Raw genomic sequence first — 24,232 nt, forward strand, 5'->3', positions numbered from 1 at the left:
GAGGGCAGGGTGGGACTGCAGGGGACAGCTCCGGGCACGGCCGCCCCCAACCCGGCTTTTTCCATCAGGAATGCGTCATGGGTTTGGTGACAGATGGGGGCAGTTCTCGTGGGCCTCGAGGACAGATGTACTGCCCTGCAGGTGCCTTGGTGTGCAGGTAGTCAGGGAGGAATGAGAACCTGGCCTGGGGACTCACCTTGTGACTTAGGGGCCCGCCTCCACCCGGGGGAGGGCAGACCAGACCTGCCCCTTCCCACGAGCAATTTTTGCCCCTTCCTGGAAGCTCCAGCCCCTGAGCCTGCAAGGCCATGCCTGAGGCAGGAGCCCCCAGGGAAGGCCGGGCATTGAAAAACACGATAGAGTTTTAGCTTTAAGGTCCAGGGAGATGGTGCAAGCACTGGGGAAAGGGTGACAAGGATGGGGGCGCGGAGAGCTCTGGGCTCCACTGAATCTCGCGCCGACCTGAGCTGGACTGGAGGAAAATGAGGTGTCATGGCTCCAGCCAGCAGCACAGAAGCTCTGGCATTCCTGAGGCTGCCCCCACGTGACTGGGTTTTCTAATCTGTAAAGTGAGGATGTCACATCTTTCTCCCTGGGTTTCCGTGGGGACCCAGATCGCATGTGCTCAGGGGTGAAGGCTTGGCTGCAGGTCCCACAGCCAGTTTGCACCTGGCCTCTAGGCTCACATATCTACCCCGGAGCCCCGGCTTCCTCTGGCGTGCCTCAGAGGGAGGCACACGGCCCTTTCATCCACGGGGTTAGTGACGCTGTAGACAGTGGTTCCTAGAATGCTTTTAGACGCAGGAGCCTTTAGTAGGGGAAAGCCCAGTGGTCAGCGCGGTCTGTGCCGCACACGTAGACAGCGGGGTTGTTGGGGGCAGGACGGGGCTGGAGCAGGAGGTCAGGAGAGGAAGGGCAGCCTGCTCCGAGGCTGGGGGGGTCCAGCAGACCCAGTTTCGTGACACTCGTGGCTGAAGAGCTTGCCTAGGAAGAAGTCGGGTCAGTGCTTTCAAGTTACAGATAAACAGCTCTCTACCGAGTCTTAATGGTACTGTATCGATTGAGAGTCTCGATAAACGGAAACCAGCCCGGCTATTTTTCCTCTTGGGTGCTGGTGTGCTTACATGTAAGGATCTGACGGTGGTGGGATGCCCTGCAGTAGGTCTGACCATGAGCACACCGCTCCATCGTACTGGATCCGAAATTCTAACTCTGCGACAGAGTTACTCGACAGTCGCGGTCCTGGCGCTGCTGCAGAGGCACAGCTTCCATGACTTACAGCGCTCCGTGTAGGGGCCGGGTGGTTTTCCCACTCGGCGCCGTCATGACAGCTGAAGAACATGTCAGGTCTGTAACGGGATCCTTAGCTTGTGCTGGGCGTGTGGGTCTCTGCCCCGGGCCAGCAGATGTCATTCTTCATTTCGCATCTGTATAGGGTCCTGTACTCTAAGAGTCTGTACTGTGTTGTCAGTTTCCAGTTTTCTGTCCACATTGCTTTCTTGTTGTATTCAGATTTTCATCTTTAAAAATCTTGCAAATTCTTTTCGTTTTGCCTGGGCTTTGATTCATCTCGAATAAAGCAGGCCCTGTTTCAGTTTCAGATGTTCAGATGAGGTCTTCTGCTTTATCTCCAGATTCCCGTGATGGCTCTGTGCGTTTCCCTGTGGAATCGCCCCTCTAAACCTGCAGGCAGCCGAGGCTGTGTCATCCCGAGGCACTGTTCCTTCATCCTTTTTTATAACTTGACTTGCTCTTGCTTTCATGAGCTGTAAATTAGTGGGGCACATCCTCTGTGTGCCAGAATGCCATGTTTAACTTCCAGGAAGTTTATTTGTTAAGCCAGCACCATTCCACCAGCCAGTGCACGGGTTGGTGGCAGGAGGGGGTCCCAGGGCAAGCCATGGAGGGGCCCTGAAAGAGTGTTTCAAAGCACATACGATGCACACGGACTCATTTAGCTGAGTCACCATAAGAAATTTAAAACATTGACGTGTCCCTGGTCTTCCCCATCCTTCCCTTTATTCATAAATTAGAGCAAGAACTCGCTTTCTCCGTTTATGGACTGGCCTCTCAACCTAGAATAACTGCCAAGAAGGTATAAACTTTTTGATACCTGCTGATAGCACCCTCCAGAACTTTGAAAGGAATCTGGGGGTTTGAAAGCTCATTCGGTGATCACGAAATTCTTGTAATTGGCTGGCCTGCAGCCAAAACTTCACCCCTGAGCACATGCGATCTGGGTCCCCACGGACCCTCCAGGGAGAAAGATGTGACATCCTCATTTTACAGATAAGAGAACCCCGTCTACCTGGGGGCAGCCTCAGGAATACCGAACCTTCTGTGCTTCTGGAGCCATAACACCTCATTTTCCTCCAGTCCAACTCAGGTCGGTGGTGAGATTCAGTGGAGCCCAGAGCTCTCCGCACCCCCCATCCTTGTCACCCTCTCCCCAGTGCTTGCACCATCTCCCTGGACCTTAAAGCTAAAACTTTATCGTGTTTTTCTATGCCTGGCCTTCCCTGGGGGCTCCTGCCCATTGATGGGGCTTAGTTAGGATGTAATATGTGGAAACTCCTGGGAAATTAGGTTTCCTTCGGTAATGAGGAATGCCTGTCGGAAGTTCAGGTTGTCCCAGAATTTTCCAGGAGGCACTGGTTTGGCTCGTACCCACGGTTCCTTCCACATGTGTTTCAGTTTGCTGCAGCTGCCGGAATGCAGTGTACCAGAAATGGATTGACTTTTACAAAGGGGACTTATTAAGTTACAAGTTACAGTTCTAAGACCATGAAAATGTCCCAGTGAAGGCACCAATAAGAGGATACCTTCACTCAAGAAAGGCTGATCTCATCCGGGGTTCCTCTGTCATACAGGAAGGCTCCTCTCCCGGCTTCTGGGCTCATACAGCTCTCTCAGCAGCTCCAGGCGTCTGTGGGTCCTCCCTTAGCTTCTCTTGTCCAAATTCTGGACTTATTTCTTAGCCTGGCATCTGTAAACGACTGTGTCTGGTTTCATCTCTCTGACCTCTGTGTTGGCTCTGAGCACTCTCTGTTTTCAGCCTTTTATTCTCTTCATACAGCACTGCAGGAAAAGAACTAAGACCCACCTGCAATGTGTGATGGGCTCACATCTCCAGCTAATAAAGTGGCCCCACCCACAACTGGGTAGGGTGCATCTCCGTGGAAACAATCTAATCATAAAGCACCCCCAAACAGTAGGTCTGCCCCGACAGATTGGATTAGAGTTAGAGGAGCATGGCTTTTCTGGGGTACATAACAGTTTCATACCAGCGCAGTGTGGTAGACAAAATGGATGGGCATCCGTGGTCAGGGCACATGACCCATGGGCACAGTGGGTGGCCGTCCCACCCCCTCCTCACCCAGGAACGAGTGCAGTACGAGGGGAAAGGCTGTCACTGTGCAGAAGTGACTTTACCCTCATTCATAGACATAAGTCATCGGGACACGGTAATGATCATTAGTGATAAATCACGATTCACACAGTTGACCGTGAGCGTCACACCGCCCCGTTATCCAGTCCCGACGTGCGTACCTGCAGCTGAGGACTGTGGGCCTGGCGGTGTTGGGGTCCCCGGCACCTGGCGGCCGAGAGGATTAGATGCTCTGCCCCCTTCACCCTGATGCTTTGATACTGTCATGGACAAAACAGCACAGGGAGAATTTTCTTCTGCATGGCTTGCCTTTCTCCTGAAATTTGTTACTGTTGGGATCTGGGTTTAGAGCCGTGGAGACTCTTATTGTCATGTCTCAGCCTGTTGCAGCAGGCTCAGCAGTGAGGTTGTGACCTGATAGTAAATATCGAAACATCGGTTAAAAAGAATCAGTTGAGGGCGGGCCACGGTGGCTCTGCAGGTAAGAATGCTTGCCTACCATGCCGGAGGACCCGGGTTCGATTGCCGGTACCTGCCCATGTGAAAAAAAAAAGAATCAGTTGAAGGGTATGCACAGGTACTTCAACAAACATCTCTTAAAACCATATGCATATCCTCTTGTGCTTTATAAGTTATAATTGTCATTCCATAACTTTGAAACTCTCAAATTAAAGCAGAACCATTTTAAGAATCAAACTCCTATTGAAAAATGTAAACATTACAATTCTTGAAAAAGAAATATATTTATATATACATGGTCTGCCTGTCATTGTTAAATGACAAGATTGTCACGGGTGATGAGTTTTGTTCACCGCATCTCTTGCACAAAAATAAAAATAATTCTTAACTAACCCACTTCTTGACTAAGCCTGACAGTTGCCCAAATAGTTGACGATGCAGAGTTAAGCAGCTGTGTGCACGCGGCGAGCTGGAGTGGGCAGCTGCCTGCAGATGGGCAAAGAAATGTTCTTGACTCACTGGGCATGTCCTCTGATGCCCTGGCCAGGCGGTGACCAGCTGGAAACAGCAGCCTCAGATGAGCAGGTTCCCGGGAGGCTTAAAGAGCTCCAGGGTTCTCAAATGGCCTCTCTGCGGTATGTATATGCCTGAGGCGTTTCCACAGTTGTTAGCAGAGACGGTGCTGCTGCAGGGCTGAGCAGAGGGACCTGCGTTTGCGAGCTGGGGGCCTTCGGGTGGCCGGGAGTGTGAGCTGATGCTGCGAATTGGAGGGAGCTGCGTGTGTAGAACTCATGCTTCACTGAAGTAGTTTCTTTGGAAATATCATGAGGACCAGTTTAGCCCATAGACGTAACTTTTTAAAATTATGAACTATGTAACATGATGGAATATAATGTAGCAAACAAGTACAGCTCAAAGAGTAATGGCAGAACACATTGGGTGTCAGCCTTTGCAGGGGAAATAAACGTAAAAAATTTTTTTTAAATAACAGTTTCCCTTGGCAAAACTAGAGGGACTGGCTGTGAAAGCAAAGGACACTTAGCGTTTAAGTGTTTTTATAGATATCAATGCTGGCTTTTAATTCAAAAAAACCTAAATTTACATGAAAATATTAAGCATTTCCAGACAGTGAAACAGCAGAGTGGGGGAATGACCTGGAAGAGGGTTTCCCACAAATCAAACTGAGCAGGCAGACCAGCTACTAAATAATGCACGGAAGAATGCGTGGCAGCGCACTTAGGAAACAGGACTCTAAATTACACCTAGAAGATTAGGCTCCACCCTGCTTGTTCAGAGAAAGATCATTCCGTTTTTAATGGGCATTTGGCTGATGTGCTGGGTTTTTTGTTTTGTTTTGTTTTGTTTTTGTAGCCAAAACTGACAAGGAAATGCTGGGCAATTTGAGGATAAGTATAAAGAAAATATCTCAAGATCATCCATTTTAAACCTCTGTATGTGTGCATTTCATTAATTCACTGTTTAGTGGGAAAGCTGTGAGCCATCCAGGACTGGTGTCTCGAGTGGCAACTGAATGAAGTTCTAGCATATGGAAAGAGATTAAAACCAGAAGGACTTGGTCTTGAAAGGTGAAGTGATCAAAACCCAAAACAAAGCATAAGCTGCACAGGCAAACGTCATTTCTGCTCAGGACTGAGCAGAAAACGTCTGCGAGTGCCCGAGGGAGGAAAGTGGGTGATAAAATAGAGCAGCTGGCATGTTTTATGGTTTGCAGGGCACCCTCAGCTTTGCCTTCTCACGCGGCCTGAATTCAGCCCTGGGAAGGAGGCGCTTTGTTTACTTCTCCCTCTTTCCAGCAGAGAACTTATCCTGGAGAGGATAAGCAGGTGGGCAGTGGGGTCTCATCTGTGCACTGCTGACGTGGGCCCTGCCCCTTCTGGAAGACGCCAGGGTCAGTAACGCACCTGTCAAGTCTGCCTCCGTGAGATTTAAAGTGCTCTGTTGGTCCAAACCCGACACAGTATGAGCCCTAAGAGCCAGAAGGTGAAAGCTACCCACGTGCCATCGACAGATGGATAGACAGGATGTGGGCCGTCCACTCAGTGGAATACTGTTCAGCCGTGAAAAAGGAATGCCATTCTCGTACCTGCTGCGATGTGGATGAACCTTAAAGAGATTATGCCAAGTGAAATAAAGCAGTCATAGGAGAACCAATGCTGTATGATTCCACTTAGGCATGGAGATTCTACAGCTGGCAAATTTGTAGAGAGAGACAGGTGATCACAGGTTACCATGGCTGGGGTAAAGGGACGATATGGATCTGTTGTTGATGGGTTCAGTTTCTGTTTGTGAGTGGTAATTCCACTCACAATTGCACACTTGAAAACTGTTGAAATGGCAAATTTTATGTGATATCTACAACAATAAAATGACCACAGTACAGTTGAAGATATACATAGCAAAGTAAAAATGTAAAATTTTAGTGTTAAGTACCAGAGGAAAGCGTTGACCCTTAGAGGTATTAGCATAACTTTGGAAAATGTCCTCTCATATGGACATCCCGCTGGCACGAGCTTGATCCAGTATAAGGTATCTTCCTTTTTATTTGTACTGTGCTATAATCTAAAATAGGCTCACTCTCTCTGTTTTTTTTTTTTGTTGTTGTTGTTGTTGGTATCAGAGCTGGCCTCTGTTAGGCAAAAAGCGAAAAAAGATCAGTCACCTGAGACAAAGAGGCCTCTGAGCCCAGAGCAGAGACCTGCACACGGGACCCTTCCCAGGCCATTGTCCTGCCGTATTTGAAGGTGTAAGTGATGCCGGCGATGCAGATGGTCAGCCGGCCAGATGCCCGTCCCAGGACCCAGTGCTTCCCTGCAGCATGCCTGGGGAGGCCTCAGTCACCCTTCCCTGATGGAGAGCTGGGAGCAGATCGGGAGGAGTGCATAAATTAGAAGCTCACAAAAGAGCAAACACCCTGATTATTTGAGAGACCCTGGGGTGCTGTGCATTCTCATCAACCTGCTCCCACACGGCCGCCTCCACCAGCTGTGCCGCCTGTTCCTCTCATATGTTTCTAGCTGAAAAGAGGAATCATGTCATCAGCACTTAGTTCAGACTAGTGGGCGCTTGTTTTAGTTTGCTAAAGCTGCCAGAATGCAACATACAAGAAATGGAACAACTTTTGAAAAAGGGAATTTATGAAGTTGCAAGTTTATAGTTCTAAGGCTGTGAAAATACCCAAACTAAGGCATCCAGGGAAAGATCCCTTGATTCAGAAAAGGCTGATGGGACCAGAACACCTCTGTCAGCTGGGAAGGCGCATGGTGATGTCCACCAGCTTTCTCTCCTCATCTCATTAGGCTTCCCCAGGGGTTCTCCTTCTGCACCTCCCGAGGTCTCTGGCTCTGTGAGCTCTGTAGGTTCTGGTGGCTCTAAAGCTTTTTCCAAAATCATTCCCTTTTAATGGGCTCCAGTGAGCAACCCCACCTTGAATGGGTAGAGACGCATCTCCATGGAAACCACCTAATCAAAAGGTCCCACCCACAATTGGATGGGTCACATCTCCATGGAAACAATAAAAAGGATCCTACCTAGCAATATTGAATGAAGATTAAAGAACTTGGCTTTTCTGGGGTACATAGCAGATTCAGACCGGCACAGCACTGTAATGTAGCCACCAGTTACTTGTTGCATCAGGTAAATGAAACACTGCATGAGGAATAAAGGGGCCAGAAAGGCAGTTTGCTTCCTTTTAGGCTCTAGCATTTTCTAGTACATAAAGGAAGGCTGTGCATTCTTGAAGTTCCAGGGACTGGGCAGGGCTCTGAGTTTCAGTAAATGGGTTCCGAAGGAACCAAGAGCTTAGGTGATGAGCAAGATTTAATGAAAGGTGAAATTCACTCTTAAGTGGAGCAGTTTGAAGACAAAACTCGAGTAGCTGTGCATTGTGCATTCCACACGGGCTTTGTGTGCATATGTGCACACGTGTGTTTGTGAGTGAGAGAGTGAGGCGGGGCACTCAGCAGAGTAACCCCCTTTTGGCATTTCTAGTGTATCCTTTGAATTAAGTACAGCACAGGTTTGGGTAAAATAGGCCACATCTAACCTGCTGTCTGTTTTTGGACAACCCATGAGCTAAGAGTGGTTAAAACACTTTCAGATAGTTAAAAAAAAAAATTAAAAGAATATCTCATGGCACATGTGAGTTATATGAAATTCATATTTGTGTCCACAAGTGAAGTTCTGTTGGGACACAGCCACACACATTTCTTTGTGTGTAGCCCTGGCTGCTCTTACACTGAAATGACCCTCAGAGCTTGGAATATTTACTATCTGGGCCTTTGCGGAAAAAGTTTGCCAACTCTGCTGTAGCAAGATATTATTACCATCTAAAATTAGGATTTTCTTCTTTTTTTCTATGATTTTATCAAATGAAAGGGCCCACATGTCTTTAGAGGCACGCCTCTCTTCTTTTATAAGACGGTGGAGAACAGGGGCCCGAGCAGCTGCTCCATGATGCTGCCTCCGTGTGTCCCTAAACTGCTGCCTCAGTGGCCAGGTGTGTCTTCTGGGAGTGTCTCCAGGCTGTCCGCAGGAGGCCGGCCAGCACTTCTCATCACCGAGCCTCTGCTGCATCTCCACAGGTGCTCAGTGTCCCCCCCAACCCTTGGGCCTGGCTGGCCTCTGTCCACCCTGGTGGAGGTGGCTGCATGGCCCCCAGGCTAAGCCCTCGCAGCTCCGCTTCGACCCACCTGAGCGCCAGCCGTCATGTAGAACAGGATGACCCAGTGGCCAGCAGGCATGAAGCAAGAGGAGGCCTGACCCAGAGGTTTGGGCACGGTCACTGTGGACCCTCTGGCCCAGTTGGGTGGACACAAGCACTCCCTGGGACTGGGCCTCCCTGAATTCTTGACCCACCTCATTGCAAACCGACAAAGTGGTGATTGTGTCAAATCAGTAGGTTTTGGGATGGTTTTGTTACGCAGCATTACATAGCTGAAACACTTCGGGGATGTAAGTTAGAGTTTTTACTATGTTAGATGACAGGGAAAACAGATCCTCTAATATAGGGTGTCAATTAAGAAGAGTCATTAAATGATTTTACATTTGCATGCTTGAGTTCTGATGCTTGTGTTTCCTCTGAGAAATTAAATACCTATTTTTATGATTATGAACATAGTGCATGCTTATTGGAGGAAATGTAGAAAAAGAAAATTGTGCTATAGCACAATACTTAAATTGTTGATAATTGTACCACCTGGAGATAATCAGTTAGTTCTAGCCTTTTCTTTACACAAATATTATTATTTTATAAACTATAAATGTATGTAGTTTGCACCCTGCTTTATTTGCCTATTATTACATCATCACATGGATTTCACAAGCGTGATTTTTAATGATTGCAGCAGTGTATTTAAGTGGATTACAAAAAACTAACATAATTCAAAGATATTACACAGTCTGCATTTCTATTATTTCCAGTTCTGCTAGTTACAGAAATTTTTTCTAAAGCAAACCTTTTTTAAAAAACAGCTTAATTCATGTGTAATTCACATATCATACAATTTACCCACTTAGAGAGTACAATTCAAGGTTTTCTAGCTTATTTCCAAGGTTGTATAATTTTAGAACATTTGTTTACCCTCTAAAAAGAAACCCCATGCCCTATTCCCTCAGCCCTAAGCAGCCGTGAGTCTGTGTTCTCTCTCTGTAGATTTGCCTATTCTGGACATTTCATGTAAATGGAATTGTCCAATATGTGGTCCTTTGCCACCGGTTTCTTTCACTGAGTATCTTGTTTTCAGCATTCAGCCGTGTTGTAGCAGGTACCAGAACTTCTTGCTTTCTATGACTGAATACTATTCCATTGTACATATCTACCCCAGTTTGTTCATCTGTCCATTGGTTGATGGACACTTGGGCTGTTTTCCCCCTTGGCGATTCTGCGTAATGCTGCTGAGAGCCCTGGTGTGCACATCTTTGTGTGGATGTTGCTTTCCGTTTCTCTTGGATGTGTATCTAGGCATGGATTGCCAGTTCACCTAGGGACTGTGTGGGGTGGTGCCAGGGTGTTTGCCAAAGTGGCAGCACCGTTTTATTCCTGCCAGCAGCGTTTGAGCATTCCATGTGCTTATTAGCCATTTATATATCTTTTTTGGAGAAGTATTTGTTCAGCTCTTTCACCCATTTTCTAATTGGGCTATATATATTTTTATCATCCAGTTACAGTCCATTGTATATTCTGGATTCGAGTCCTGTGTCAGATAACATGATTTTCAAAATTTTTCTCCCATCCTATAGATTTTCTCTTCCCTTTCTTGATGATATTGTTTGCACAAAAATATTAGTTTTGTTGTGGTTCAATTTATCTATCTTTTCTTTCCTTCTGCTTTTGGTGTTGTATCTAAGAAACCATTGCTTCACTTAAGGCCATGGAGATTTTGGAAAACTTTTAAAGTGTGTTATTAAATTAACATTCTTAACTCTGCCCATTACCTGCTGGTACTGCAGGTTCTTGAAAAATGCCCATCCTTCCAGGATAATACATGTGAAACATGCTCATTCTTTAACCACTGTATTCAGTGGGACAAGTGTACCTTAACCTTCATGTTTCCATGGGCATAAAGTTTGTTCCAGTTTTTGGTGGGCTTTTTTTTCCCCTGGCAAACAAGCCTTCAGATTGCTTTGTAGAAAAGCACTCTTTATTTCGTGCTGATGCTTTCCTTTCTGCAGGATGCATCGCCCAGGGAAACTTCCTTCAGCATCTCAGTTGCTAAGGTTTGTCCTGCATTTGATCGCTAGCATCAGCTGCTTAGGAGGAGAGGCCTCTCCCCGTGGGAGATGCATGTCAGAGGGCTGCTGTCTCACCTGTTGCTCTTTCAACAGCTGCTTCTCTTACCCCGCTAAGGAGGGAGAAGAGACTTGCTGCCTGGAACAGCAGAGCGGAGGCGGCGCTGGGAAGTGTCTCCAAGAAATGCATGCCTTGTACCCTGGCTTCCATTGGCTTTACCTTGTTTGATTTGTGCTCTCCCCCATGGAAAAGAATTCAGGGGTACGGAGGCACACCCCACACCCAGCGCCCTTGGGGTCAGGGCATCAGCCTGGCTGGGGGGGTGCAGCCGCATGTTGCCTGCTGTGCCCAGCGCCTGGAGTTCAGCCTCTTGCGTGTTGTGGGAAGGGAGGCCACCGCACCCACGCCAGGGCCACTCGTGCTTTTCAGGCGGTTGAAAATGAAAGGCACGTAATTGAATTTGAATATAATTTTTATTTCATTTCTTCCTAATGCATTAAAAGGATTGGAACGTGTAGGAGCTTTAGCTTACCTGCTGGCCTGTAGAATCTGTTCTTGCGAGCAGCGCTTTTCATTCAGAGGCAGACAAGCATTTTTGTGCTTTAGGGTCCCGCGGGGCTGCACCCCCCTTGCCGTCAGCTCCCCGCCCTCGTCCAGGCCCAGCCGGTGGGCTGCGGGCAGTGCTGAGCTGTGGGAGGCATCGTTAGGGAGAAGGAGGGTGGCTGAGCATGTCCTCGCTGGCGGCAAGCTTGGCCACGCCAATGGTATGTATGAGCCGACAGCCGAGGGGCTTTTGAGGGCTTATTTTTATGCCTGTCGATGTTTAACGAACAGGAGCGTGTCAGAAGGAGCGAGAGTGTCACGGGGAGCTCGTGCACGGAACTTGGCCTCCGCTTCTGAACCCCAGAGCCTGTCGGCATCGCCACCAATGCGGTCCCGCTGGACGCCATGGGCCACGCGTGGCTGCTGCCCACCGAGTCAGCCTGGGCCCTCTGTCCCCCGCGGCCCCTCTGAGACCCCTCCTGGGCGACTGGACAGACCTTCCTGCGTCTCGTCTCTGTATAAGCTCCTTGTTGCTTCCTTTGTGACGATTTCACAACCTGTCACTATTGGACTTGCCTGCCGGTTTTGGTGTGACTCCCTCCCTGCAGGCACGACATCTGCACAAGGACGGGCCTGCGGGGAATGGGGGTCCCGTGGATAGACAGAAAGACGGACCAGAGCAGAACTCTCAGCCCGGAACCCAGACCTCCTTTTTTGCAAAACGTCAACATTGACTGTCTTGATGTGAGACTCATAGATTATATGAACTATGCACACATTTTAAAAAGTGAGCATACTGCCCTCACTGTGACGTAAAAGAGAAATGCAAGGGCAGGGCTTGGCAGAGGCAGCCGTGCAGGTGGGTCGGGGCAGCAGAGACCCAGCCCATGGGGACCCGTCTGCTCGCCACTCGGACTCTGCGACGCCGAAAGGACAGCGGGCAAAGCAGGCAGAGCACCGGGCAGCGGGCAGGGCTCCTGGGCGGCGCCGAGAGGGTGGCCGGACGAGCTGCTCTCGCCCAGCAAGCGGCAGAAGGAAGCACCTGGTACCCCCACGGGCAGAGGGCCTCCTGGCGCTGCGGGGTTCCTCCAGGACGGCTGTGAGCGTGGTGCAGCACGGCTAGGGGAGAGCCTGTCTGCACGCCGATGTATCATTACCCAGAGAAATGAGTGCCATCCACTCTGCTACTGGGGAAAAGGGTTAAGTGCTGGTACGAATAAAAATAGCGATCCGTATTGTTCTCCGTGGGGTAAAATTCTAGGGTCTGTCAGTCATCCTGCGTACGGGCCCCGTTTATCCCTGGCTGGGTTCTGACTCCCTGTTACATAATCGGCCACGATCAGACGCACCCTGGGATGCGTCTCAGAAGGGGCTGGTGTGAGGGGCTGCAGGGACAGGACAGGGAACTGTGGGCATTTGGAATTGTGTTTATGTTGAAATGCTGTTAGAATAACTTTTATGCCTTTTAAAACTTTTCTGGCTATCACATGCTACGTTGAGTTTACAGTGCCCTGAGCAGGAGCCTGGGCTGGGCGAGCTCTGCTGGACGCTTGTCCTAGGTCTGCCCGGCCTTCTGCGTCCACTTGAATTGATCAATTTGTGAACAGTTACTGTGTTTTCCTGCACTGAGCACTAAACAGACAAAAATGAATAAAATCCCATTCTTACCTTTCAGGAAAACCTGTCCAGTGGGAGGATCCTACTGGTTACCAGGCATATGTGTAGGGATAGTTTTGTGACATCTGGGAAGGAGCCCAGACCATCCTTGGTAGGGAGCAGTAGGGAAGGTTTCCCAGAGGAAGTGGTACCTGCATCATCTCACTGGGGGTGCAGGGGCCCAGCAGGTCGGGCAGTGCCAGCTGTGCCCAGGGGAGCGGCCTCAGGTCCAGGAGGTGCCCCTGGACAGGGAGGAGGAGCCGAGCGTGAGGAGAGCGTGCCATGGGTCCAGCACTGAGGTGGGTTGTGCCAGGAGACCCTTAAGCACCCGACTCACTTGCTGTCAAGCCTTCCCCTCGCTGCTGATTGGTTCCTGGTGGGGCCAATGAGGTCTGGGCCCTGACCGCCTTGTACTCAGCATCATTTTGAACCAGGACGTCCTAGGAAAGGGTTGCCGAGACCCCAGTTGAGTTGGACAGACTCTCTTAGGCTCCCCTCTCCCTATCAGCTGGTCTTTAGGTGCCCACCACGTTGTCTGAGCTTCCCTGGGCCGCCCTTTCCGCCCCTCCATTTCTCCCGCCCTGGGGTGTGTCTCTGCATCCTGCTCAGGGCTGAGCTGTTCCTTCCTGCTTGCTCCGACCCTCCGCATACCCCCCCCCCCCAGGAGAGCCGGGTCTGCCCTGCCCGATGCGCATTCTCGGTCACCTTTGACCCACGTGGCAGGCGCACGGCAGAGTGGAGGCGAGTGGGCTTTTAAGGTTAAACCGCTGCGAATGAGGAATCTCTTTGTCACCTTGCTGATTCCTGGAAGTAGATGTGAACGTGTAAGGAGACTCACTTTTGAAAGATAATGCCTGGGACTGGTTTCCCACCCAGCTTTCCGCCAGGAGCTTTGTCTTGGGGAATTTATCATTAAAATTCATCTCGTGCGTGCTGCCAGTGGGTTGTCCAGTCCTAGTGGCCTCGAGCATGTTAGTGCCGCAGCTCCTTATTTTGTTGCTGAACCTGAACTTCATATTGTTGATTGATGCTTATCCTTTGGAGAAGAATTACAAGGAGTCTCTGGAGGCAGAACCCTTGGTCAGGTCAGGATATACCTTACTTAGCTTTGGATGGGTAGGCAATCTGTAAAATATAGCTGCATATTTTTGTAATAGTTTTGACTTAGGAAACACTGGTTGCCACAATAAATTATTTCATATTAACAAATGTTATATTATTATCAGTTCTGCTAATTTTATTTCTCCCAGTGCATTCTTACCATGGCATTCTCTATGTTTCTTAATTGGTCTGCCTGCTTTATTGAAGAAAAACAGCATTTCTGCGTTTAGCTACAATATTCTTGGGGGAGAGACTTAGACTGCGTGTGTGTGTGTGTGTGTGTGTGTGTGTGTGTGTGTGTGTGTGTGTGTGTGTGTGTGTGTATCCCATCTGAGTCTGGGACTAGGGCACTGAAGAAGGACCTTGCCCTGCTGGCCTGCGGGTAGGTCAGCCCTCAGCAGCCCTCAGGGGCCACGCTTCCCACTGCCCCGGGGGCCAGCACGACCTCCTTGCTGTCTGTCCAGCCGTGCCTGGCCTTGGCCACTACCCTCCAGCTGCGTGACGTCACGGCCTTGTTGCGACGCTCACACGAGGTGATTTAGGGTCCCCAGTGGGGGGTGTGTGTGTGAGCAATCAATAAATACCAGCCCCTGGTGAGAGTGGACCAGGTGGGCCCTGTCCGTGCAGGAGAGATAAGCAGAAAAGGCTCACTGGCCCAGTCTTCTCCCTCCTTGCACTGCACTTGTGTTTGCTTGTATTTCCTTGTACAATTGTTTATTGCAAGAGGTGTTATAAAATAGCTTATTAAATAGCTACTTTTGATAACATTTCAGACTAAGGTGTTTTGATTATACTTATGTTTATATATATAAAACTCTCCCCAAATCTCCTCTAAGAAACTACCGCACATGCCAGTGCATGGTGCCTGCTGGCTGCTCAGCCAGGGGACTCAGTGTCAGCCTGGGGTTCCCTTGCCCAGGGCATCTGGCGTGGTACCCTCCTCACCACCCCTTCCTCGTTTCAGGAGCTCTGCACCAGCCCTGCTGTGACTGTCATACAATCCCATTGAATTTTTCAGCTTTCACATTACATGAGAAGCAGGACTAGACAGCTCTTCTTCTTCTTCTTCTTTTTTTTTTTTAAATTTAAAGTTAGATTTGTGTTACTATCCTTAGCAAGAAACATTAGTGGTAAAAGACAGTCAAGAATTTTTGCAGTTAGTGCTAAATTCCAGTTTGTTGTGATTTGTCATTCAAGCTTCTTTTTTTTATTTTTCTGTAGTGTGCAGTGAATTGTTTTCAGAGACCATATAAAAGTGAGCTCTCGCTGGTTACCTTTAACTCTGTCTGTACACATATATTCTCATGGTGGGAAAGGAGAGAGCAAAGATGAGGGAAGCATAAGGAAGGTGCAGTCATTGCCCATCCAAGCCCTGGAGTCCGTCCTGGACCAGTCAGTGTCTGCAGCAAGAGTCGGGAGGGAACCCACAGTCTTCGTCGTGGGCGCCCAGCAGAACGCACCTCAGGCGTCTGTACTGGGGAGAAATCCTTCACTCAGGGCACTCGAAAAGCCGGTGTGAGTTTTAAGCCACATGTGCTGTTGGGGTCATTCTGCTAAGAGAATATGGTTAACAGGACCTGGAACCTCTGCCCGTCTGGGCCGTCACCTCCCCCTGCCTGAGTGCAGAGACCCCCGAATGAGCCTCAAGGTGAGGTCCTTGTGGACAGCCACCTCCCCTTATCATGGCGGTGGCAGGGCAGGGCAGGGTGGCTGTGCTAGCACACCTCTATGTGCATGCTTCCAGGGCATAGCTCCACATGCATCAGTGAACATGTATACCTCCACGAGCATACCTCCAGTGCACACCTCCAAATGCATCCCTGCACGTGCATACCTCCACGAGCATACCTCCAGTGTACACTTCCAAATGCATCCCTGTATGTGCACACCGCCACATGTACACCTCAACGAGCATACCTCCAGTGCACACCTCCAAATGCATCCCTGCACGTGCACACCATCCCATGTACACCTCCATGTGCATACCTCCAGTGCACACCTCCAAATGCATCCCTGCATGTGCACACCTCCACGTGTACACCTCCATGTGTACACCTCCACATGCATACCTCCAGCGCACACCTCTAAATGCATCCATGCACATGCACACCTCCATGTGTACAACTCCATGTGCACATCTCCACTGCACACCTCCACCTGCACACCTCCAGTGCATACTTCCATGTGCACACCTCCATGTGCACTGCATTTCTGGAAGTAAATGGACATGCAGCTTGGAAATCTGAATCATCATGTTTTTTGCTAGTACAGACCGGTACTTCGCAAAAGTCGACACCATGACTGGCCTAGAAGCCACCTGCTACCCCCGCACCTGCTGCGTTTTCTGAACATGACCTGCCTCTGCCCAGGTATTCCTGGTGTGAACAGCCAGTTCCTCCACAGGCCAGAGGAGAGGAGCTGGAGAAGAGGTACAAGGAGTTACGTAGACAGAGCTGCCTTCCCTCTCCTCCCCCTGAGTTCATGGCTTCATCTTTGCTTCAGACAGGTTGTGGATTAACCTTCTCTTGCACATATTCACCCTCCCTTCCCTACTTTTTGTCTCCAACATCTCCTCTTTTTCTTTTTACTCTTCTTTGTGTACCAAAAAATCTATCCTAATATAGTTGAAAAACATGTGGCTAGTACTTATAACATTCATATATCAAGGAGTTTCAGAACCATAAATATTGAAGTAGAAGGAGGCTTGAAATTGATGGAGGGAAGTGCCTGAAACTGTAGCGCTGTGTTCTGGTGGCATGTTCCTTGAAGATGATTGTACAATGATAATAGCTTTTGCAATATGAATGTGATTGTGAAAAAAATGCAAATTAACCTAAGAAAATAGGGTGGTTTATGGGAATGTTGATAGATGACTGTTCTGTAAATCAACAATTTCTCTAATAAACAAAAAGAAATTTTAAAAAAAGAAAGAGATGTATGTACAGTCTTAATTTGATTTCTAAGGTGTGCTGGTTGGAAAGGACTATGTACCCAAGAAAAGCCAGCCTTTCTTTTAATCCCTATTCAGAGCTGTAGGGTGGAAACTCGATTAGATTATCCCCACGGAGATGTGACACCCAGTTGTGGGTATTCACCTTTGATTAGAGAGAGATGTGACTCCACCCATTCCAGGTGGGTCTTAATTAGTTTACTGGAATCCTTTAAAAGAGGAAACATTTTGGAAAAAGCTTCAGAGTCATGAGAACCATGAGAGCCCACACAGTCAGAGACCTTTGGAGATGAAGAAGGAATGCACCCCTAGGGGAGCTTCATGAAGAGAGAGAGCTATAGCAGATGTCGCCATGTTCACCAGGTGCCCTTCCACTTGAGAGAAAAACCCTGAACACCGTCGGCCTTCTGGAACCAAAGTATCTTTCCTTGAATGTCTTAGATTGGACATTTCTATAGCCTTAATTTGGACATTTTCACAGCTTTAGAACGGTAAACTTGCAACTTAATAAATTCCCCTTTTTAAAAACCAAAAAAAAAAGAAAGAAAGAGGCTTAAGCATGGACTCCTCGGCCTCTGACCCCCTTATAGCTCCATGAAGGTGTGCAGATGGTCAAACATGCTTTCCCCGCACAGCTTCCCTGAGTGATTCCCAAGGAAATCACAGTGTGTGGTTATCTTATCTCTAATAAGTTATTGTTATCACCTGGCAACGAAAGAATCAGCATTGAGACCAGGAGTGTTTTAATGGTATTAAAAATTAAACATATTAAAATAGATAATTGACTTAGCAAAAGCCAGACATGGAAAAACATCCTCAGAGTTTGCTACTAGATTATCTCATTTGTTAAAAGTCCAAAAGCATGTTTTACTTAAAGCACCGGGCTTTAAGAGAAGCAAATATTTCTTTTATAATCCCATTGGTGTTTGTTTTGTTAAATGTCTCACGTTGCAGATAGAATAGCTATTGCAAATTATTTTCTAGTATTTACCACATTCATACACATATAGTATTTTGTTTACATCATGGGCCACAAAGAAATTTGTGGGCTAGTTTAGAAAACCAACTTTATTTTATAACATTAATTTTTAGGGAAGATGCATTCTGAGTTACAAATGATGAACTTAGTCACCTTTGAAACACAGCCCGGTTGTACATTGGAAACTGCCGAACTTGTAAGCCAATGGGGGCATTTTTTTTCCCCCTTAGTGCAATATAATTCAGAGGCATCCAGTTCATATAGCAGCACAGGAGAAGAAGATAGGCTTTTTGCTGATGAGCCCAGAATGGTTTTGGTTTTGCTTTGCAACAACCCTGATGTTTTTTAGTTAATGAAGATAGTCTGTGATGAAGAAGCCTTCTAAGAATCTAGTGGATAATCTTTTCAAATTTTAATGCAGGGATTTTTTTTTAAGGACCAGTTTAAAAAGCGATTACCTAGAAGTCCACTGAAAACTTCGGGATTTTTCCATGGATAAGAGTGATAGCAATCAGGAGAGACTGACCTTCTTCTGGAATTTTCAAAATTGTTTTCAGATGCTCATTTCACAGATATTGGATCGTCCCAGTAAGTATTATCTAGAAGACATATATTTTCTGGGTAAGAAGGTAAAAAGGCAAAGGATTCACCTTCCAAGAAAATTTCAGTTTTATAATCTTCCACATTTAGGTTTTGGAATGTGATACAGGAAATATTTCGTTTGCTAGGTGTGAATCAACCATTTTCACCATTATTTTATAAATGATCCCCAGTTTGTCACTATGGAGATAGGACTTCCCAACTTTAAACTTTTGGATGAAAGGCAGCAAATTCAAGGCCCTTGGGGTGACAGAGGAATGGTACGGTGGAACTTAGGGTTGTGTTTTGGTGTTCTCTGACAGTGTTTCGGGTGCAGCATGCCGTGTGTGGATAACGTAAACTCAGCACTCACAGCTACTCTCCTGTCCTCGTATGAGCACTTACATTAATTTAAACTACTTATTGGAAGACGTGGACACTAGTTATTTTCACTTCCATGGTGCTTGGTCAAATTGCACTTTTAAGCATCACGTGAAGCTGTTCGTGCCCATTCTTACCTGGTGAACTTAGACGCTTTGCATGATCCTGCAAATCATGCAGGATCATACTCTGAATCATTCAGAGTTCAGGAGATACTCTGAATCCAGTGAAGGATTTCTGTGCCTGCCGACACCTTATTATTTTTATTGTTATATGCCACGGATTGGAAGTAGGAGTATTTGGTCTTTTTATTTTCTGTTGCGTAGTTGTGAGCACCATCAAAGTATTTTAAAGTGTGTGTTACCAAGATAAGTGGTGAGTGGCATCCGTCTGCCCTTTTTGGCACATGTGGCCCGTGGAATGACAGCAGCCAGCGAGTCACTCTAGAAATGAGAATATCGATTATTCTGAGGTCGCACGAGCAGCAACTTTCCCAGTGTGATGGAAAGATGCGTGTTGGGGACAGAGGAGTAGGGTTTATCACCACCGGCAAGTGGTGACTTGCAAAACTCAGTCTCAGCTGGAGTCCGAGGAAGAGGAGGCTCAGAAGCAGCCTGCAGGGATGGGGAAGCAGCCGCTGCAGCCAGGTGTGGCCCGACGGCCAGCTCCCCCTGATGCGGGGGCTGCCCGCTGGGGAGGGTGTCAGAGCTGCTCTCTGGTTCTCTCTAATTATTTAATTATATATTTTTGGATTGATTGGTTTTTTTGAAACGGACTTCCCAAATTAAAACTTCCGGCTGCATAAAAAGCTGTTTTTTCTTTTGTACATTGGGGAAAGAGCATTGAAGGGTCTTGATTTCCTTTGTGGCTTTGGTATGTGTGTAGTTTTTTCTGCCCTGTAGTTTAAATGGCCAACAGAAAAATGATGTAAAAACAGTAAGTGATTTAGTATATTTTAAAGTCATTACAGCTCTTCCATCTTTCAGATGTTCATCTTGAAATTCACTGTGAGAATTCTGTGTAATGGGTTCCTTTTTGCGTCTGTTTCCCTGTGTGGTATTAGTAATTAGGGAAGCATGTGGTATAAGGAAGCAAGTAGAATGATAAACAGAACTCATAACCCTAGCATTTTGAATCTGGGGAGAATAAATAAAATGTATTCCATGGGTATTTAGGTTTGCTAAAACTGCCAGAATGTGATATACCCGAAATAGATTGACTTTTACACAGGGGATTTATTAAGCTACAAGTTACAATTCTAAGGCCATGCAAATGTTCAAATTTGTAATACCTTCTCAGAGGGAAGGTAGTCAGCAACTGGGACACCTCTGTCAGCTGGGAAGCTGCAGTCCTTGCTCCCGCTTTGTTGCTTCCAACTTCGGAGTTCAGTGGCTTTCTTTCCAAGCATCTGTGGGCCCTCATTTAGCTTCTCTGGAGCAAACTCTGAATTTCATTTCTTAGCTTCCCTTGGCTCTCTCCAAGTTCTGGCCATTTGTGTGAGTCCTTGCTTCGCACCTGGGGCATTTCTGTCTGGCTCCTCTCAGCCCTGAATGAGCTCTCTTAGAGGGCGCCCCTAAATGGATTAAGACCCACTTTGAATGGGGGGGGGATCACATCTCCATCTGATCAGTAGGTCCCGCCCACAGTTGGATGGGTCACATTTCCATGGAAACAACCTAATCAAAAGGTCCCACCCAACAGCTGACCTGTCCTCACAAGATTGGATTACGATTGAAAGAGCGTGGCTTTTCTGGGGTCCCTTTGCTGGTATTTAATGTTTTCTCCAGGATACAGGTGATCCTTCAGTACTTGGTCAAGTCTGTTAGGAACCTCTCTCGGTCTGTCTGTCTGTGTAATGTGTAGCCTCTGACCCTTCAGTCCCACTCCTGACAGCCTCACCCTTGCACAGGAAAGCTCTGGTTGCTGGGTAGTAAGTTTGTGTCTGTGCAGCTTCTTTTCTGCAGGCTTGTGGAGGGCGTGAGAACCTGGGAAACAGTGAGTGACCTCAGCGGGCGATGGCCAAGCACATGGGGGGACCGTTGGGGGGCTGGAGAGGTCCCCCAGCGGGCAGCCCTGGGATGGGGGCAGGGAGAGTAGGGCTCAGAGGCAAACTGTGATGTGGGTCCACTTTTTAAAAAGCATGATATGAGACTCCTCTTGTGGTTGATTTTATCCTCACGTCTACCAGCCGGGCTGCGAAAAGGCTTGGGAGTGGCAGGAAGCCCAGGGGGGAAAGTAACTTGAGAAATAGAGTTCATAGAACTTGGGTTTGTGTGTATGTGTGTGTGAGATACATGTATATGTAAAAGTATATACATGTGTGAGTATGTACATGACTCTATTGAGTGGAAGGATATGTCTGCAAAATGGTCAGTAAAATATTAATTGTGGTTATCTTAGATATTGGGATTGCAGTAATGTTTTTATGGTTTTTCCTAATCTTTATGTGTTTGAATTTTTTTTCAAGAACTATGCATTTATATAATGTGAAGAAAGTACAATTTCTCATGGAGGAGGTGGCAAAAGAACGATGATGTCTGATATTCAGTTTTCTCTTATTAGCATTCTGATAACTCCAAACCTTTGATGAAATATGTTCCACAAATACGTTTCTCAGTTCACATGTCTAGGAACTAGAAAGTGTGTGTGTATCTGGGATAATCATTTGTATTAATATCATAATCCTAAATGCTTCTATTGTGCTGAATCTCTAATACATGACTAGTATTAAAAATTAAACAGTAAAACATCTCAGAATTTTTGTTTAAAAGCACATCCATACCAGACTGAAAACCTAAAGGGAAAGATGGATAGACTTAACCCCCTGTGCTGGTTTGAAGCGATTGTGTCCTTTTTCCTGATCCAGTCCTGTGGGGGCAGCCGTGATTCTTTATCCTTATTCAGTATTGTAGGGTGGAAACCTTGGATTAGATTGTTTCCATAGAGATTGGTGTGTTCAATTGTGGGTGTGAGCTTTTGATTAGATGGAGATGGGACTCTACCCATTCAAGGTGGGTCTTGATTAGTTTACTGGAGTCCTTTAAAAGGGGAACAGTTTGGAGAAACCTCAGATGTAGACACTTGAAGAACTGTTGCTTCACAGTTGACATAGATGCTTAGAGGTGCTTGGAGTACCGACAGAGAGAGCAGATGGTTGGACATGGCCGCTTAGAGACGCAGAGCCCAGCAGACGTCCCAATGTGCCTTCCCATGAGATGCTAAGCAAGCCAGAGCCCAGGGTTGTGTCCTGGAGGAGCTAAGTGAGGGCCCACAGATGCTTAGAGAGGAAACCGCTGGCATCAGAAGCTGGAAGCAGTGAAACTGGGAACAAGAACCAGCAGATGCCAGCCTTTCTTTGGAGCTAATGTATAAGAAAGATATGGAGATTTGTATAGCCTTAGAACTGTAAACTTGTAATAAATTCCCTGTATAAGAGCCATTCTGTTTCTGGTATATTGCTTTCCAGCAGCTTTAGCAAATCAATTGAATAGAAAATAATGTATGTATTATTGAAAAGAAAAAATTCTAGGGGAATATATATCGAACATCTACAGTGACTATCTGGATGATGGAGTCATTTTTATTTTCTTCTCTCTGCATTCTTTTACCATTTGATATAAACCTTGAACTTTTAATAAGATATGCTACCTACACACAAATACATTTCTCAGTTAGAAATATAATATGTAATGCATTTATTTTCTACAGTGAACTTGCATTAATTTTATAATTAGGAAAACTCTTTGTTCAATCGCTACATTATAAAAAAAAAGTCAAACACAAGCCACCTGGAAAATATACACAGTGGTTTCTTTGCAGTTCGAGAGGAAGGGGAGGGTGGAGGAGTGAGCATGGATTCGGCACGTGTCATGCACCCGTCCTTTACATGCATCATTTATTTACTCAGCCCCCACGGCTGGGTCACTGTCGCAACAGTCCTTTTTATGGAAAAGAAAACCGACTCAGAAATATGTCTGTTTATTGAGATCTCTCACCAGCCAGGTGGAAAGCTAGGCTTTCCAGTCCATCCAGAACCTTCCAGAGCCCCTCAGTTCCCATGGCACGAGGCCCTGCTGTCAGCCCAGCAGTGGTGGCCGCTGTCAACTAGAGTAGCCAAGCCCCGGGGACTGTGCTGCTGACTCACAGGCTCATTCTGGCTCTTTGGAGCTTGCAAACTCCTCCCCCACCACCATGTCCTGGATGTCACAGAACCCCACGGTTGTTCACCAGGATCCCTGTGTAATGAACACACGTGTGATGAGCCCACCTAGCACGAGATTTGGAGAAAGGACTGCTGAGTCCGGAATGGAGGCGACAGAGGAGGGCCTTGGGGTGCCTGCCGGTAACGAAGGCCAGGGAACAGGTGGTAGGGGGGCTAGGGAGGATCCGGAGGCTGGAGGGCAGGCAAGGAGCCCTGGCCCCCGCCCGCAGCCACCTCGGGACCCTGCAGGTAGGACGCCTCCATCTGGCTGGGGAGGGCTCAGCTTCCCTCCTCTCCCCCCTTGCTAGCGCCAGCCCCGCTCTTGCACTGCTGGGAAGAGTCCTCCCCCAGGCTGCCCCATCCCTTCCCTTCTCGTCGAGCCCTACCTAACACCGGCGCCCCAGTCCCATGACCTGGCTTCCGACCCAGTGCCCGTCCCCGACTTTGTCCCCTGGCATTAAATGCATTCACCAGAGAGGTGTCGCCTGATGTACCCCAGTCCAGATTAAACTGGGCTCACTTGGGAGGAGCTGACGTGTGCGGGGAAGTCCCAGCACATGGACTTCAGGTGCTTGTTGGCGGCGATTTTGTCGTGCTGCGGTTCGCAGCTGTAAGGATCCATCATTAAATGTCTGAGCGAAACCTGTCGATGAGCGGAGATGGTCATGTGTCAGGAAACGTTTTTTTTTTTGCTTTTAAACGCCTTGCCCACGTTCTGAAATTAGCGGGGCTCCCTGGCTTGTTTAAGTTTTGATGTCGGCAAATGAGGGATTTCCAGATTCTTCAAGGAAAGTGTACAGGAGTACTGCGTTTGCAACTAAGTTGAGATTCTTGGCATTCTCACCCAAGATCAGTTCACAAGTCTCCTTGCCTTTCGGCCACACATCTTTTGTGAACAGTGACTCAGACTGGGTGTCTTGGTACACTCACCCTGCCTGCCCCCCAACCTGGGGGCTGGGGCGAGAGAGGAGCCAGCTCCGGAGACGCCTCAGGGTGCCCACGGCCGCAGGGCACGGGCCCTGGCAGCTAGCATGGTGTGGGGAGGTTGCACTTTGCAGGGGGATCTACATGGGTGGGGTTGGGGGGGCTGGCAGGGAGGCCCCCAGGGTCACGTGGGTAGGGAGGTGGGGGCTGGCAGGGAGGCACCCCCAGGTTCAGGACTTGAAGCCGGGCTGGAAGCAGCGACTCTCCAGCAGCCTGGCCTGGCAGCAGCGTCCAGGCAGATCCCAGGTGAGCGGTGGGAGCCT

General features: G+C 47.8%; 1 protein-coding gene across 1 annotated transcript in view; it reads left to right on the top strand.

Annotated features, from left to right (window-relative positions):
* Positions 1–24,232, top strand: part of PIP4K2A (phosphatidylinositol-5-phosphate 4-kinase type 2 alpha) — a 141,122-nt gene that overhangs the window by 16,589 nt on the left and 100,301 nt on the right. The window lies entirely within an intron of this gene.

Source organism: Tamandua tetradactyla, chromosome 1 (genome assembly GCF_023851605.1).
Source record: "Tamandua tetradactyla isolate mTamTet1 chromosome 1, mTamTet1.pri, whole genome shotgun sequence".
Lineage (NCBI taxonomy): Eukaryota > Metazoa > Chordata > Mammalia > Pilosa > Myrmecophagidae > Tamandua > Tamandua tetradactyla.